This window comes from Barbus barbus, assembly GCF_936440315.1.
Source record: "Barbus barbus genome assembly, chromosome: 27".
NCBI classification, from domain to species: Eukaryota; Metazoa; Chordata; class Actinopteri; order Cypriniformes; family Cyprinidae; genus Barbus; species Barbus barbus.
In genome coordinates, this window is record NC_136755.1 from 16,474,466 (window position 1) to 16,491,328 (window position 16,863).

At 38.3% G+C, this 16,863-nt stretch overlaps 1 protein-coding gene across 2 annotated transcripts in view; it reads left to right on the forward strand.

The window, feature by feature from the left end:
- Positions 1 to 909: 909 nt before the first annotated feature.
- Positions 910 to 16,863, forward strand: part of LOC306846782 (transcriptional repressor p66-beta-like) — a 43,395-nt gene continuing 27,441 nt past the window's right edge. Inside the window, exons 1-2 of one of the 2 annotated variants that reach the window (XM_079380390.1) lie at positions 943 to 1,055; positions 13,603 to 13,774. The gene's annotated coding sequence lies outside the window, so the exon portion shown is untranslated. Of the gene's footprint in view, positions 1,056 to 13,602; positions 13,775 to 16,863 lie in introns of both variants that reach the window. The other variant, XM_079380389.1, reaches the window with a different exon arrangement.

Genomic DNA, 16,863 nt, shown 5'->3' on the forward strand with positions numbered 1-16,863 from the left:
TATATATATATACTTTAACAACCACAGTCTACAATGCTTTTTTAAAAATTCACATGCATTTAGCATCTAGATGACATTAGCTTTTCTTTCCCCTTTTTGGCACAAGTTATGATCATTTTCTGGATGTCATGTTAAAAAATTATGTAGCATTTGAAGTAAAACCGGACTAATTCAGCTTGACCCTGATTTACATATCAAAACAACGAATGATAAAATGATTTGGCATAAAATGTATTTTGTTTTCTTGCAGTATCTTAAAACAAATTAATATGCATAATTACACGTATTATTCTACAGAACATACGCATTGCAATTAAAAATACGTTTAAAAAATTATAAACTCATTTTTAAATAGCTAATTAATGATTTATTATTTATCTGCATTAAAGTAGAAATAAAGCATGCGCATATGTTCGAGTCCCTGCAACATAAACAGAAATGAACAATAAGCATGGTTTCGTTACTATTAAAAATCATTTTCTAACCCTTGGTGCTTCAGACAATGGCGAATCAGTCCAGTCCACATAAGCGGCCTAAAATCAACCTTATAAAACTGATCATTGCGAAAAAAAGTACAGCCTGTTTTGTTCGTCTGCAAGTTTTGGAAACGGCTGGAAGAATGTCCAAATGTTGTATGGAATCGCGTCGGTTTCACACCACAGTGTTCCTCAAAATGCTCCAGTCGATCGGAAAGAAGAGGGAGTTAATATGGCTGTCCACAATTTATCTGTCAGTGTAGTAAGATTGCCTTGTGCTGCCGACACGACGCGCATAACAACCCATTTAGTTCCCATCATTTCAGAGCTTCTTGTCCCCTCCCCTCCAGACACAGACAACAACATACACCTTAATAGGGGCGCGTCTCCGACACAGCCGCCGACCAATAACCCGTCTGTCTGGGCAGAGACCAAGGGGATGAGCGCTCGCCGAGGCCCAATCAGCGCTTTTGTGTTGCCTGCCGGTGCCGGGGACTGGTCGTGAAGAGCTACAGCAGCGCTTCAGGATCGGAGAGCGAACCCGGAGCCAGAGGAACCTGAAGGGTAAAGGCGAGTCAGGTGAGTCCGGGGATCCACGCGCGGCCTAGCCGGTTTCGGATCGGATTGGGGAATTTGGAAGCGATATGGTTTATAATCGTATCCGCATACGATTCGGCCGTCGTTTGCTGTAAACGAATGGGCTAAATGGTTAAAAAGGGTTTTGGGGGAGCCTGCCGAGCAGCCAGACAATAGCATAGCGGATTTTGCGTGGAAAGCAAAGCGCGTCTAACACGCAGCAGCAGTTCAAAGTGGCTGGATAATACTATTAAAATGAGCTCGGGATTGCGCCGTGGCGTATCGCACATCGAGCGGCTATTTCAAGAGCGATTCCGCGAAAAGCCCGTCATATTTAGCAGGCAACTTTGACAAGTTTACTAGCCGAAGCAGCATTTTATATGTGTGAAACGGCTTTCATCGTTTCATCTGGTGTCTCTAGGGGTTAACCCAGATTGGCGGAGAAAGCCTCGCGTCCTACCGGCTGTGGCTGTAGTGCAGTAGCAGCTCAGACACAATGAAGAAGCCAAACAGATACACACATGCAACGCCATCAAAATAACCCCAACGCTCGTATTCCGAAGAAACCAGTTCAAACGGGCTGTTTAGTGAGTGTTTTGGGGCTGTTCGGGGGAGCGGGATTTCTCTCTACTGTTCCGAGGGCACACGGATGGTGTACGGTGAGCCTGTACAATTAGAAAAAAAGATGTCGAAAATGCATCAGCCATTTACGTAAGTGAGGACGTTCTCTCAACTTGCTCCATATGCACGCAAATGGCTGCCCAACACTTGACAGACGTAAGAGTGAAATCTAATTCCAGCGTGAATGCAGGTATTGATCGAAGCCAACAGGGAGTCACTGATAATCGGGGGAGATGACGTTTAGAAAGCAACTCTGATCAATGATATATGTTCTCTGCAGACACGTCCAAAGTGAGACTGGGTTTACTTTATAAGCTTTATATAGTCAGAGGCTTACTCTCGCAGTCTGATTTGAAGAGTTTGACCTCACAAGAATTTATGCATTTAGTAACCAGATGACAGTAGTTTGTTTGTGAAGACTTTTACTTTTTCTGCATCGTTTTAAAGTAAAAATGCACCTAACAGATAATTCCACTATATAGGCAATTTCTTATTTTGCTACCATTTAAAAGTTTTTAAACATGCACTCAGTAATTTTTTTGCCAATTTTTAAAAAAGTTTTACATATAAAGAAATTAACCGTTCTAAATCAAGTGGGTCACCTGCTCATGGGTGCTGCCATGTTGAGATCACATGACTTGCCATGTCATGCAGTAGAGTCCAGTTCCAAAAGTAAAACTTAAGGTTATTTTTTTAATTGGGGAATTGATTTTTAACAATAACTTTAACACATTTAAAGGTAGACCTTACGCAAGAACTACAAGGTTGTTAATCAGTGTTATGCTTATGCCATCACTGCATTATTTCAACTTATTTTAAGTAACCATTTTTGACAGCAGATTTCTCAGTAAAAAAACTACATTACCCATCATTCTGCAAAGAAATCAATCAATCTGATAATCAAGCCAAGCAAATCACATCAAAAGAACACTTTAGCACCCGTGCTTCCGAACTGCCTAAATATTTCTGTATATATTCATATTTTGCAATACATGTAGAATGATGTTTCTGTATACACAAAACAGCTTTAAATCAATAGTTTATTTTTCCATTTTTTATTATAATTTACAGTGCTTCACCATGGGATTGTAGTCCTTTCCCTTGCTCAAAGTTGTTGAGTGCACAGACTTTTGGTTTGATTTTTCTAATACTATTTTGCTTCAAATGAAAGTTTGTGGTATTTTGATTCTCACTGTTGATATTTAGTTTGAATCATGGATTTTCAGTTTTTAACAAAGACTTTCAAAATCCCAATGGGAAAAATACCCATGGTTTGGAACTAATAGACATAACATAACAAACCGAATGAGTTTGAATTCAACGAAGACACAAAAGTGAATAAATTAAAAGGAAAAACCAACAGCTTAGGTGTGAACATCCTATTTGTATCCACGCAAATAGGTGTCAGCATAAAGTTTAAGACCACTTAACAGGAGCCAGCTGAATGTAAACACAAACTTACTGAGTACACCTTTTAAGTTCAAGGAATTATTCAAGAAACAAACAGACTTATGTACTTCTAGATATTTTTATAGCATACAAAAGTTTCCCACTTTGACAAGTCACAGAGAAAAAGCTCTCCACCCACTCTTATTAAAGTAATTTATACTTATTGTGCAGAGAGAAAGGTCTGCATAGAAGTCACCGAACATGTACTTTTCTAGGAATTACCCTGGTGAAATCATGCTGGTGTCTGATGTAAGTAATCAGTGTAAATAACATAAGCAAAATATTTTTTTTAGCAAGTAGCACATCTTATAAGAGCCAATTGGAGTGTTTTCTGCTAATTTTGAAAAAGGCTGCTGCATACTGTGAGGGGCGCCCCACTAGTATTACATCCTCAAGAGGGGTCCAAACAATGTTCTTATTGACTGTTTTGCTCAAAGGCATTTTGTGTGGACTGTTCCCCCTCCTCCACCTCAGGCGGAAGATACTTGGCAGCGTGGTATTTATTTTTCTACCTTTTTTTGGGGCTATTCATCACTTTAGTCGGTGCACCCGAGCTTATGGCCATCGCCTGTGAAAGGATTTTATGCAGTTTGTTCTCTTTAATTTCCATGGTGCACGGGCACCTTATTGCTAGTGACTGTCTGGTTTTGTTAAGCCCACGAAACCTGTGAAGTGCGGTGCCAGGTGATAAGACGGAGCACACTGAGATGAGCAAAGACTCTAAGCTCAAATTATCAATGTAGATTTCATCATAGATCTGCCATGGTTTAGAGGTACCTGTTCAAGTACCTGTTCTACCTAAACCTTCTGCACACCAGATCTTATGTTAGTAGTGGTGCTTCAGCACAACATTGGCATTCCCATGTTGAATGCATGGATTTTCACTTTAAATATAAGCCTAATGCATATTTTCAAGTTGTTCACGATTGAGAGCTTAAGCCTTGTGCTGTGGATAGTTCACTCAAAATACAAATTTTTTCATTTGCTCACCTTTGAGTCAATGGGGTCCAAAACAATGTTAACATTCTTTAAAATATCATCTTTTGTGCTCTCTATAAGAACAAAAGTCACATGTGGCTGGGTAAATGATGACAGAATTACATTTTTGGGTGGACTATTCCTTTTTATAAGCATTTGTAAGTGCAGAATTACTATTCACAATCTAAAAACTATCTATCTATGTTCAGGTGATTCTACGTTAGATCATATTTTGACTTGGCACTTAACTCAACCTGGATTCAATCATGGGTTCATCTAGAAGACAAGACCATGCCATTGAAGAAGACGTTTGAGAGGGAAATCACATTTAGAACTGGATATTGACTCTTGGATCAGAAAGAGTACTTGACTTGGCTGGGTTTCAGGACTGCTGAATGGTCAGAAAAGGTAGTGTTTAGAATTAACAGTGCCCCTTTGGCAGATGTATTGAGTAGACACAACAAAACGACTTGCTCTGTAAACATGTACCATGAGATTTACGGCAGTGCAATATGATGATGTGGACCCAAGTTGTGCTAGTTTTGTAAAACGAACCCTCACTGCGACAATCCTGAGAGCCGAGAGTGGGGCATTGACACTCAGATGTCCTCCCATTGATCTCCTACCCTTCAACGCACCTTCAATGTTGTTAGTGTTGTTTTAAAGCCGGTTAGAATGAGAGGGAAATGCTCACGTCTGGTAGTTTTTTTGGTTTTGTGTGATAGCGGGTTTAAAAAAAGACCCTCAGGACCGAAGTGTCGGGTCCAAAAGGGTTTGATTCATTGGCTCTTGGGTAAGCTAGGGGCTGCTGCTCGCCCTTTCCCCAGATAAGGCTTATTGGTCTAGGAAACAATATGAGCACATGTCTTTTGGCTGTATAAAGCAGTGTAATGGACAACATTACCTCAGACCTTCCCATTGACATCATAGAGAAATTAGTCTGTCATATACTCAGGAATGTTTTTGATTGTACTCTATTTGCGGTTTGAAGTTTAGTTACAGGGTTACAAATCTTAATCCCATATAGCATACCATACGTTTTTAATAATTAATCATGTACACTGCAGTTTATCATTTAGCTGTTTTCATTTTTAATTCAGTATTTGAACTAAAAAATAACGAGTATTTTAAAGTTTCCAAGCATTTCCTTATAGAGAAAAATTGTAATCAAGTGGTGTTCATACTAGTTATTGTCAGCCTGCATCAAGTCTTCCGTTTTCATTGACTATATGAGAAGGTCTGATTGATACCTACTCAAAATCAGTGCTTGTTTCATGACCCATAGTTATGTAAAATTGAGCCCTGAATGCCTGAATGTTTTGAAAAGAAAGAAATCAGGATAATTACCCATTAATCAGAAAAATTACGTTTATTTAAAACATTTCCCAAGCAGAAATCCTTTGAGGGTGAGAAGTCTTGTCGGTTGCTTGTACATGCTACTAATTGATATGGATGATGTTAATGAATGTGAAGTGATAAATCTAGATCAGTGAAAGAAGTGCAAATAAAAAGAAAAGTATGTCAAACTGTTTTTGGGCCTGATGCCAATCTGTGTCAGTATTCAATAGTATACAGCAGGAAGTTCAAAAATGAACATTCTGTCATCATTTACTCACCCTCATGTCGTTCCAAACCTGTATGACTTTCTTTTTTCGGCAGAACACAAAACAAGATATTTTGGAGATAGTTTTAACTGTTTTGTCTACATAATGAAAGTCAATGGGGTCTTTCACTGTGTGGAAAAAACACTTTAGCATTCTGCAAACTATCTTCTTTTGTGTCCCACAGAAGAAAGTAAGTCATTTAGAATGGATAGTGTTATCATCATTTACAACTATTAAACATTGTTTTCATTCATTAAAATGCAGCTGAAATAAACTATAAATATTAGATGAGTGAAAATTTGAAATGGTGACTGAAATAACTGAGGTAATTGCAATAAAATAAAGTTGATTGACCTTCTCAAAAATGTAAAAAACATTCAATGAAAACTGAATATATACACACTACATAAATAATAGTAAATTATGGTTCAAAGGGCAAGAGGGTGAGTGAATGATTTTCAGTTCATTTTAGGGTGAACTGTCTCTTTAAATCTTTACAAAATCCATTTCAAATTAGAACAACTTGAAAAAGGACAAATCTGCTTAGATGCGGCCTGTTTTATAGATCTGATTTTTCCTCTTAGCATTGAAGAAGTGCGTACGGCTAAGCTGAAATAACTGATTTGTAAAGCAATCTGGGCTAGATGTCAGCCTCTGTTTCCTTTTCATCACACTGTTTTAGAGGTATCTGAATCCCTCTGGTGGTCTTCAGTTGTACAGGGACCTTTGACTCCTCAGCCAGCTTTTTCCGCTCAGCTCTGTCAGTTGCTGATTAATTATTCTCCACCATTTTAGTTGTGAGATCTTAGGTGGGCACAGTGAGCAGGTAGCGAGAGGGAATGTTTCAGTCGACTGTAATGCGTCGAATGTATGTTGGTGCGCTGGTCTTGTTAACACCTGAATGGGGAGGCTGCGTTCTGCGGGCCTCATGCAATGCTTATTAAACCCCACGCAGAAACAATCAACCCAGATGAATGGCTTCCTGTGAAGTTTAATTAGAGGGCCTCCCTGATGCTTTAGCTGGATAAACAGCAGCAAGAAACGACATGACGGGCCTCTTACGTTGATTCTTGAAGAATGCGTGTATGTGAAGAGCGAGAAGCCTGACCGATGACGAAGATGTTTTTAACTTTAGGAATGTTGTCGTTTTTTATTTTTCTCTCTCCTTTTCCCCGGTGGATGATGTCTGACCATCCCAATCGCAAAATAGATGAGTTTTTCAAGCTTCATGAGTCTTGGCCATCACGAGAGCTCCGGATTCTTGTTAATTTGCTCAACGTCTCTCAAGTGGGATTTCTCTGAAGACGAGGTGTGGACTGCATTAATTGCAGCGGGTCCAGGTATTGGCTCTGGTTGAAATATTCAGAAGTATTGATTCAGGCCAAGCTGTTTTCATCATTTTGCAATGTATTACATTGTAGCGAGATGGAAGCTGTGAGTGAATATGAAGCGCATAGACCCGTTTTATGATTACAGTGGGAGGTATAGGCGTATAGTCCCAAGATGGGTGGCTTTTGTAGCGCAAGGTTCTCCGGCTGCACTCGTTTCAGGAGCGAGAGAGCTGTGTGATGGGTTGAGCTGATCGAAGGACTACAGGAACACTTAATTCAGTGCAATATGAAAGAGCAAGAGCAAGCGGAACCCATCCGAAGCATTTCTCTCTGGAACCATCGTAGTTTTCATGGCCCGGGGGCTAGTTTGTCTATTAAAGTTGATGGACCTGACATTGTGTTAGGCATTGCATCATTTATTTAAGCTAAAGTAGTCTAAGAAATGTTTTTGTTTTGACTATGCAGTCATAAACCTCTTTTATTATTGTGGCATTAGCCAACGCCAGTGTCCAGTTGCAACAAATCTCTTAACGGGACAGTTCACCCAAAAATTGTCAGCATTTGTATTCACCATCATGTTATTCATAATTTGTGTGACGTAGCACATTAATACTTAATACGTACAGTACAGGGTTAAATTGGGGTCCAGTAATGTTTTTAGACCCAGATGACTTTCATTGGATGGACAAAAATAGTTTAAATTTTGTTCGAAATTTGTGTTCCACAGAAAGAAAGTCGTTCATGTTAGTCTTTTTTTTTGGGGGGTAAATTAAAGGTTAAATTAAAGTCAAGAAGTCAGTTATATTTGGAAATGTAATATGAGAACACTTAACAATAACAACACTGGGCTAGATACCTGCAACTGTTTGCTTCCCCTTAAGTTAAAAATAAAACACAACTATAACTTGGTTAATTGAAAAAAGCTGAAGAAAAAAAAACCCTAATATATAAATATAAAGAAAAACCTAAGAAAATTGTTAACCTTGCTTTGGGGTTTAACTGAAATTAAGTTTAAATTAAAGTACTAAAGTGACAAAATCTGAAGAAAAATAAATAAAAAATAAAGGTAAATAGAAAAATTTATAAAACTAAAAGTAATAAAAGAGAAAAGCTCAACAAAATTACTAAAACTTACTAAAATTAAAATGAAAACTGATTTTATTTTTTTACAATAAATACTAAAATAGTACAAATAATACTTAACACCTGATCTGACCTGGTTTTACTTGTTGTTTGTTCTCTCATATCATCTTGGACCCCTATACTGGGTTAAAGTTTGCTTTTGACATGATATTGCTGGATCCTTAGAGTAGCTTTGGCTGAAACGGCTAACTAAAATGTATAAATAAACAGAAAACAAAAATAATTCAGCTGGTACCTTTGAGGAAATCTCTGAAAGTTGCCGTACCTGTGGTAGTTAACCTTGATAAGAATTATAGCTGACTCTCTGTACATGTGCAACCGCAAGATTCAATTCCCATAATCCCTGCACAAATGCCTCTTTGTCTTATTACTGTGTTTAGCAGATTAACAAATTGAACCTTAGCACAATTAAGCATCCTCTCCATATTCCTCCATTCAGCTGCAGGCCTTTGTTTCTTGGGTCATTCTGTTGGAAGGGGTGCGTGATCTCTCTTCAGCCGATATGGGTGGAGCTTGCACAAATGCAGAAATCTGGCTTTTCTTAAAGTTTTGGTCCTGTGTGCACTCTCCGCAGTCCATCTCTCCAAGCATATCTGCTTTTCCAGAGCGCCGGTTCCTTGGTGGAAATCATGTTTTCCCAGAGTATATGTCTGTGTGCCCATTACTTTGAGCGTCAGAAGGGGAGCCTCTGCAGATTTTATCTCAACATGATAAAGCACTGGTCATGTCGGTGTGTGTAAAGGTAGTGTGCACATATTGTGTATTGGGGGATATTTGTGTTTTTTATTTTAATTTTTTTTGTGTGTGTTTTGCATATGATTGAATTGAATATGGCAGGTTTTTTTTTTTTTTTTTTTTTTTTTTTATCGCCTGACTTTCCTCCCTACCTCGTTTCCAATTCAACCCCATTTTAAAAATTTTTTGCTACCTCGCTTTCTCCAGATGGCTCACGTTCCAGCAATTTTCCTTTTTTTTTTTTTTCTTCTCTATTTGTTTAAACAACGTATGCCCCACCCTGTGGTCTGAAGTTCCGCAATGAGCCGTCTTGACAAGGTGCCAGGTTTTAGATTCAGCGTCTCGTAAGAAGTACATTTTCCTCTTACTGCCCCCTTTGGCCCCCTCCTAGTTTTTTTTTTTTTTTTTTTTTTTTTTTTTTTTTTTCCATCCTGTCTTTCTCTTTCTTTCTCTCTCCCTCTCTCTCTGTGTTCGTGTGACGTCCTGACCACTAACGGCTACATATTAAGAGATAATTCCATACCCTGAGGTTACAAACCGGCTTAGACTGGCTCTCTCGCATTTTGACTCCACTGGGTACCCTGGGTGAAAAAAAAAAAAAGATATTGTAACTCCCTTTTTTTTTTTTTTTAAAGTAACAGGAGACTAATTCGCCCTGAAAATGACATCAGTTCAGTCAGCACTGCTTAAAACAAACAAGTTATGCATTTATGCATGCTACAAGGATTGCTCATACCCCTAAAAGCACGACCAGGCAAACCATACCGCACGACTTCTGTTCTGGAATATGATTATTGGAAAGATTCTTTTTTTTTTTTGCATAATTATGCACCTTAGTCACAATAATGCAGGCTTTATTTTAGAACGTGTTCTCCAGTTGCGTAAGTTTGTGGACTCTGGTTGTATCAACTGTACATTGGAGACCAATGCTTATTGTCACATGAGGAGGATGTCACAAGGGCTATAAGGACTATAAGATTTGAGACTGAAGTTTTTTTTAATTAATTTTATTTTTTTATTTATATGATGTAACATATTAGGGCTGTGCAAATAATCGAATGCGATGATCATGCGCATCTCATCAGTAAAGACAGTTCTGTGATTGGCAGTAAATCTCCATCACCTGCTTTCAGATGGAGCAGCATTTAATACACAGAGCCATAGTTCACTGACAAGCTAAGCAATATTCGCGTTCATTATCGGTGATGTATCGCCTGCAATAATGAACGCGAAATTGCATAGCTTGTCAGTGTCATTTATTTGTCATTTACTTGTCCTTTTTTTTTTTTTTTTTTTCATGGAGCTAGCAAACCTTGAATAGGCCATTGCAACAACAATTGGGGCATGTTGTCACAGAAGTGAGTCTCAGTGAGTATTAAATGAAAAGTATATTTTTTACTGGGCAATAACAGTGGACAACCTTAATAGCTATCTATCTCTCTCTATCTATCTCTCTCTATCTATCTATCTATCTGTCTATCTATCTGTCTATCTATCTGTCTATCTATCTGTCTATCTATCTGTCTGTCTATCTGTCTATCTGTCTGTCTATCTGTCTATCTGTCTATCTGTCTATCTGTCTCTCTGTCTCTCTGTCTCTCTATCTATCTCTCTCTCTATCTATCTCTCTATCTATCTCTCTATCTATCTCTCTATCTATCTCTCTATCTATCTCTCTATCTATCTATCTATCTATCTATCTATCTATCTATCTATCTATCTATCTATCTATCTATCTATCTATCTATCTATCTATCTATCTATCTATCTATCTATCTATCTATCTATCTATCTATCTATCTATCTATCTATCTATCTATCTATCTATCTCTCTATCTGTCAAAAATATCGGCACCCTTGGTAAATATGATCAAAGATGGCTGTGAAAATTAATTTGCATTAATCCTTTTGATCTTTTTTTTTTTTTTTTATTCACAAAAATCTAACCTTTCATTGGATAAGAATTTAAAATGGGGGGAAATATCATTATGAAATAAATGTTTTTCTCTAATACACATTGGCCACAATTAACGGCACCCTTTTATTCAATACTTTTTGAAACCTCCATTTGCCTGTTTAACAGCTCTAAATCTTCTCCTATAATGCCTGATGAGGTTAGAGAACACCTGACGCGATCAGAGACCTATCATTATTCTGTCATCAGTAACGCATGGATACGCTGTTTTCGTTCAAATCAAAGCGTAAATAAATGTACAATACGTATCCATGCGTTACTGATGACAGAGAAAGGCGTACACACTTTGCGTCCATCGGATGCTCTCCAAAATAACACTACGCTGACACAGAGCGACAGAGAGGAGACGAATTGTTGAATAAATGCTATATTTATTTTCTTTGCGTATAAAAAGTATTCTTGTCGCTTCATAAAATTCAGATTGAACCACTGATGGCAGATGGACTATTTTGATGATGTTTTTTTTATACTTTTCTGGACCTTGACAGTGCAATTTACTATGCAGTCAATGAGACAGTCACAAGCCTCCCGGTTTTCATCCAAAATATCTTAAATTGTGTTCCGAGGACGAACAAAGCTTTTACGGGTTTTGGAACGACATGGGGGTAAGTGATTAATGACAAAATTTGCATTTTGGGCTGGAGTATCCCTTTAGAGCCACTTCACCAATTTGTGAAGCTCAATTATCTTTTGCTGCACATCAGAAATATATTCTTTAGTTTTTCTCATTGTGATGGATGATTAAGGGAAATTGGGCTTTGTTTTCCCTCCTATTTATATTTCTGTGAAACAGGAAGCCATGGCTGGATAATTTCATGTTTATAATCACCCTGGAGCTCAAAATTGTGAATATGAATGGGAATATACTTTATGGGGATATTTTACTCATAAGAAGTTCTAGGGGTGCCAGTAATAGCCAATAATAGTTATTTCCCCCCATTTTAAGTTCTTATTATCCAATGAAAGGTTAGAGTTTTGTGAATTTGTTTTTTAAATAAAAGATCAAAAGGATTAACAATGCAGATTAATTTTCACAGACTTCTTTGATCATATTTACCAAGGATGCTGATATTTTTGGCCATGACTATATGTATGTATGTGTGTGTATATATATTTATTTATTTATTTATTCACACTTTATTTCAAGGCCCAGTTTTCGCTATTAACTATGACTTTGGCCTCAATAAGCTACAAAGCTACTAATTTGCTTCTTAATGGTTATATGGTTATAGAATATGGTCATGCAGAATGTGTGCTTTATAAGTACTAATAAACAGCTGGTATGTTAATAATAGGCATGCTAATAAGCAACTAGTTAACAGTGAGAGTTGGTCCCTATATTAAAGTGATTACCATATAGCAACAACTAGGGCTGCACGATATATCGTTTCAGCATTGATATTGCGATGTGCGCATCCGCGATAGTCATATCGCAGGATGTGCGATGTTTAGTATACTGATCGTTATGTTTATACTGATATATTTGCACAAGTTTTCCTTGCTCGCGTACAGACACTGTGCCTACACCAGACGCACCCCAACAGCTAGTCTGTCTGCACTGGACGCGACAAAGTGACCGCTGCAAATCATTTGAACTTTGTGTCAGTACGTCATACATAGAACTCGGCATCAGTTTAATGTCAGGGATTTGTCATGTTGCGCCGCGCCATCCAGTGTAAACGGCGTCACTGATTATAATGGGTTCTATTGTATTTTGTCGCGCCGTGCCGCTCGCGCCCGTTGTAGACACGGTGAGAGCCACTCAGATGCACATGAGGACTGAATTCCGTTCACTTTCACGTCTATTTTTTTTGCCTGTAATGACACGCATGTGCGAATTTATGTCAAAATGCATGTCTCTGCAAGTATCCTTGCAAACACAGTTGCTTATGACTAAGGTACAGGTAAACGATTGAGAAAATGGATGTAACAATATATTGGTTCACATCAGTTTAATGCTCCTGTTGCTTTCTGTGTCATGAATGTTAATCAAACAACAAAACAAACAAACAAAAAATCACTTTTGTAGCTTTAACACAGATTTATACAGTGAAGACTAGTATGCAGTGTTATTTTACATTTGATAATTCAATTTCTGTACCTGAATACTGTTAGAATTAGCTTACCTGAAAAATACAAAGCATTATTTCATTTGTATATTTGTTCTTTTATACTTATCTATGCTTGTAATTTGTTTTTCTATGCTGATTTACTCGCCTACAAAATCACCACAATCATTGATTTTTTTTTTCTTTTTTTAAATTTCCAAATAGAGCTATTCAAGTCACCTGTTTTTTTTTTTTCTTCCATACTTCAATATGGATCGCAGAAAAGCAAAATATTGCAATGTGAGTTTTTTTCCAATATCGTGCAGCCCTAACGACAACTAGCCCCATTCATCTAAATAAAAATGATCTTGACTGGCATAAAAACAAGGACAGTGTGTTTCTTTCTCATAATGGCTTTGACTAAATTACGTTATTATTTTGTGGCCATCTTTCAAATTCTCGTTCAGCTTCTTGGGGATAACAGAGCGGTTCATCTCCAGTGCTTCTTTTTTCAGATTTGTTTTTTTATTTTCTACGTCTTTGTGTATTTTCTCTTCTGGCAAGTGTATTAGATTGTGTTCCTCCTTAACCTTGAAGTCTGTCTGTATCTTGTATAAATAGGTCTGTAGCTTTATTCAGATCCTCTCCATTCGTTTCTCTCTACAGTTGCCGCCTCTGTTAGAAAACCTCCTGTTGAGGGTTTTTCTCATCCCTCTACGTATTTGAGCTGAAGTTTGGATGTGAGGATTTCTGAGGAAGAGCAGCAGCAGAGAGGGAACCAGGGCCTGTCCAAGAGAAGATTCCTATCGATCCATGCGGTCTGGATCTGAGTGTTAAGGTTCGAGTGAAAATTAAAGTTCAGTTTCATCCAGTATTTTCTCCTCGTGTTTGCAGCCCCGTGTGGTTTTGCTACCTGCGTACTAGCACGGGCCTCTGGTTAGCACTGTTCCTCACAGGTCTAATCGAGGAGGAAACCTGGTTTCGCATTTCCTCACTGTAGGCTGTTTTAACCACTGTTGCGTCTACCACCTCTTTTTCGGTATGTTAAAGATCTTGTTGCTGTCTTTATTTGGTCTCTTTGTCTTCAGCCTCACTCCCCCACACACTTCCTCCCCTTTGCCCCCTGCTACTGCCCCCACCCTCCTCCTGAACCGCCCCTCCCTCCCTCGGGCGACAGCAGAACAGGAATTGATTAGTGGCACGGCTTAAAAATAGAAGGGCCTGTTGTCATGGCAACGGCCACAATGAGCTGTTGTCTTGTTTAATGAAGACCGAGATTTTAAGTGTTGTGGCTGAACAGTACAGTGAGCGGGAGACGCCATTTCTGGCTAGGGGCATGCAGACGCTGGGACGGAGATATTAGTCGTGGTCTCGTCCCTTCTGTCATGCGGTATGCAGATGATCGTGAATGTTTTTGTGCACGTACATGTGCACGTGCCGGACGGTCTTCCGCTTGTGGCTTTGCAGATACGACTACTTTGTCGCAGTCTCATCCTGGTTGCTTTACCCTCAGGTACTCGCTGAATCTGCAGAGGTGCATTAAGGTAAGGCATCAAATGCATCATGCGCTGGTAGCTCCAAAACACATTATTGACTTAACCCACATCCTGTTACCCATACGTCCCGTATGCATCAAGCCAACCAATTACAACCCTGTTGCCATGGGCGCCATCCGCCTAATTGGCCTCATTAGTGTCAGAAACTGTCCGTATGCAAATTTTGGTCATATTCCCAGCAGATCTCTCTTCTGAGTAATATACAGTAATAGTTAGCCATTGTGTAGGTCGTTGGTGAGGACAACGGTCCAATTAGCAAATTAAGCTTTAGATACTGTACTCAACTCAACCTCCCAGAAGTGGTTTTGTCAATTCCTGTCATGCATGCCGTTTGGTGATGGTATGCTAATACGCCTGTCCTGAAATTCCCCTCAGCAACCTACTTTTGTGACATCACAGCACAGCTGACTTACAACATCTCAATTACGCTTGCATCACATTGCGGCTGGATTGCGTGTGATGCGAGAAATGATTTATACTGATAAATATGTCAACAAGTTTTTTTTATTATTTGAATTTTCATTTGCATCTTATGAATACAATTGTTGTAGAGCTCCAGTGGGATTCCTTGAATGTGATTTGTTGGGGGTTTGCTTTGAAACGGTAGTTTTAGGAAGGTCTTTAGGCCAGGAGTTTTCAATGCCAAGGGTTCCCAAATTTTATGATCCCTTTGCAAGGGATTCCCTTCCTGAAATATAGAAGCAGCTTTGTATTTTTATGAATGCAGACTGTTTTATAGTAAGCATTATGAACACAAAGTCTGATTGTTAATTCACTTTTATTAGTTGTTTCCAATGTTGTTCTAATTTTTTAATTAGTTGTTAATTGGGTTTTATTCATTGCTGTACTGAATCCAAAGCAAATTGTTGAAATATTATTTGGAAAGTTTGTTTTTAATTTAGTTCACGTCTCTGTTTGAAAACGCCTGTTAGAAGGACTTTTGCTGTGAATTTTAGTTTTTTGGTTTGTTTGTTTTTATTTGGGGGGGGGGGGGGGGGTGCAAGTTTCAGCTTCAAGACACTTGCAAATATGGCAGTAGATTGTATTGCCATTCTAAGATTAGTTTCCAAGTGACTTTTTTTTGTAATCCGTTTTTGTCAAATGATTTATGAAAAGGTTTGCTATTCCTTGATAATATGGGAATGCTCAAACTAAGGTAGTTTATCATCAACATCTTGTACAAATGTGAAGATGCTTTGATTGAATTTTGGTGAGCTTTCCTTAACAGTAGAGCATAGCAGTGGCATAGATTTGATTCCCCGAAAGCCGAGGACTGATCAAATGTAAATGTGTTCCTTGAATGAAGTAGTCGCTTTGGATTAAAGCTTCTACCAAATGCTTAAATGTAAATGTGTAAGCTTCTCCCCATTCAGCTCAACTATACATCTCTGGGACTCTCATTGGTTATGATTTTTTGGAGATACTAATTCTCACATGCTCACTGGTACTCGTATCCGTACATAGTATACTGCCCTCTAAATTCATTGTTGTGTTGTACTTTAATTTCCCTGAGCTTCAGTTCTAATAATTAATGTTGATATTACAGTCTATTAGATTTGCCGCATACAGAACCAAAGAGATTAAAAACTGCAACTCACACACACAAAAAATTAAAAAATAATATGCCTCACCTAGCCCAAAACAGTCGCATCTGAAGCATTTTTGATGGGATTGCGGTAAACTGTGTATTGCACACTATGTTGTCATTAAACTCGGCATATTCTCAATTGTTGATTTTTAAAGTAGATCTGACTTCTTTTGCTGAACCAGTTTACTGTTCTCCAGATATACTTTACTTGTGCATCTGCTTTAATATAACACGTTTTTAAATGGGCTTTCCCAACGTTTTCCTCATCTACTGTTGGTTGGACAATCTGATAGTCCTGCCCCAAAGTCATGCCTTTGGTTAAGTTAGTGTTGTGTTGTGCTGGTCAGGATGCTTAAACAAACAGAGCTTTGTTTTTATAGCGACACAAGAGGAACATCTGGGCTGGAAACTGCTCGCAATTGTGATCAAATTCTGGATCACTGTATGTTTGACTTTATTTCAGATGCCTTGATCCATTTTGCTAATAAGTTTTTGTTCTAAATAGCATTTTAGAAAATGACTGTAAAGTAATTTGATTCATGCTCTTGAGGGGTTTAGGGAGCTGTTCTGTTGACATCTTTCACACGTTTAAGCCCAAGTGTTCTGCCGGTCCATATTGATCAGAGGGCTTACTCACTCGGAAGACTAATTTGAAAACAGAAAGGTGACAAGTAACTGTTGTGAACTAGTTAGCCCCTAAAGCATCTCTCTGGTCCAGAGTGCATGTTTTGTGGTCAGGTGTACTGTGTTTGTTCATTTTCATCTTTTCACATTTCTCACCAC